The sequence below is a fragment of the Tenebrio molitor genome, unplaced genomic scaffold, assembly GCF_963966145.1.
Source record: "Tenebrio molitor unplaced genomic scaffold, icTenMoli1.1 SCAFFOLD_855, whole genome shotgun sequence".
NCBI lineage: Eukaryota > Metazoa > Arthropoda > Insecta > Coleoptera > Tenebrionidae > Tenebrio > Tenebrio molitor.
In genome coordinates this window covers 3,931-5,888 of record NW_027184259.1, presented here as the reverse complement: position 1 = coordinate 5,888, position 1,958 = coordinate 3,931, and the positions used below count along the sequence as shown (strand labels likewise).

At 39.5% G+C, this 1,958-nt stretch overlaps 1 non-coding gene across 1 annotated transcript; it reads right to left on the bottom strand.

Annotated features, from left to right (window-relative positions):
• Positions 1 to 1,406: 1,406 nt before the first annotated feature.
• Positions 1,407 to 1,526, bottom strand: LOC138141056 (5S ribosomal RNA). Its single transcript, XR_011162953.1, has one exon. It is a non-coding gene; the product is annotated as a 5S ribosomal RNA (ribosomal RNA).
• Positions 1,527 to 1,958: the final 432 nt, after the last annotated feature.

Below are 1,958 nucleotides of genomic sequence, written 5' to 3'. Positions count from 1 at the left end.
AAACCGAATTTTATTATCGTATTTAATTGACGTCACAGTTACTTTGGCGAAACAGGAGCTCGCTTTTCGAAGGCATGATGAAAAAGACAGACGAATCAATTTGATATATAAAACCTAACAGGAACGGCTGGTCCATGAGGTCATTTGGGTAATGACCCCCTAAAAAATAAAGGTTTTACCCAACACCAGCCGCGACTGCAATGTACACAAGACTATGACTGCTACATATTATGTTATTTCAACCAAATCAGAAGTACAATAATTTTGAAAAGTAAGTGCAATGTATACTTCTAAATCTATCTAAATTTATTAATATGTAATTTTTTTCAAAACTATCGATCTTTCTTTGAAACATTTTCAATTCACAATTCACTGTTGGAAGCGCTGTACTTTTTAGTATAAATACGTATACGAAAAATTAAAATAATAGTTGAATTAACACATCGTTAAATGTTACGAGGAACATAGTTTTTTGGATTACACAGCAAAATCTTGGAATTTCAGTCCGATATTACTCCATTGAGTCTTTGGACTCACAAATAAATACCTCGAAAAGCCGACAAACATCTGTCTAGAACTTTTCTAGTAACCAGAGGGTATCGTAAACGACCCGTGTTTAGACCTCTTTCGTGAAAGTGACCGACCGCCGGCGCCGCTCGATTTCGTCATAAATCTCAGCCGTACCCCCCACGATAATTGACAAGTCTGTCATACAGCCCTACCATTTAAAACCTTTATTCTCTTCGTTTTAAAAATAGTTTCGCATGGTTTTTCTCTCTTCTCGTTTTACAATGGTCCAGTGACTAATAAATGAGTGTTGTGTTATGAGTTTGTTCGAGCTCAAAAAAACGTGGTTCGAAATTGTTTAACGTTTAACGAATGGTAAGTTATTCTAGTTTTTATGTTGGTCTTAACGTGTTAGGGGCCAAGAATACAACATTGTCTGTCCATTATAACATAGAACTGATATGTTGAATTCAGATCTCTAATTATTTAAAAACCAAAAAAATAAAGCAGCAGTCAAAGTGGCATGTACGCGTAACCTAATATATATTTTTTTTACATTAAAAGATCGCCGTCTTCCTCGTCGCACTTACGACATTTGCATATGTTATCTTTGTTAAACTCACGGAAGGAATATAATGAACCGGTCACCCGTCCAAGTGCTGACCGCTGCCCGCGTGGCTTACCTTCGGTGATCGAACGACAACCTTTACCGTTTGACGAGTTTTTATTCTGCAATTGTTTACAATTAATCGACAAAAAAAATTGTTTTCTTAATTATCTAGTACTTAAAGCTATGAATCTACATTATACGGGTCTGTGCATGTTTCCGAATACCTGCACGAAAAACAAATCGGTTCGGTGGTTGCTATGGATTTCAAAAAAAAACAAAAAGTGTTGGGGGGCAACGGCACGCGGTGTTCCCAAGCGGTCACCCATCCAAGTACTGACCGCGCCCGACGTTGCTTAACTTCGGTGATCGGACGAGAACCGGTGCTTTTCAACGTGGTATGGCCGTTGCCGTGGTGTTTAGGTGTGATCGTTGGTGTAAAATATATTGCTTTTAACATTCCGATGCACGAATATGAACATCAAAACGCGATGCGTTTCGTTTCCGTATGCACTTACCCTCTGACGACCGACGTCGGACCGAACTAACGGGAAATCCCACAACAACCACCACGTCACGCTCTAACGACAAGAGAGACTACTAGACGGACTGGCGATCTCCCGCGTCGCACATTTTTCGACCGCCGGCGGCGGTGGAAAATCCAGAATTTCACCCCACCTACCGCGCTGCTTGCTCCGACGACGACGAGATTCCCACATTTGGATCGACCGAAATATGTAAGTAATATCAGGAAGTTCCGATTTTCGAGAGGAGACCTGTGTTTCTATTTACCTATCTATAATAATTATCGTTATAATCATCATATCATTATTATTATTATTAA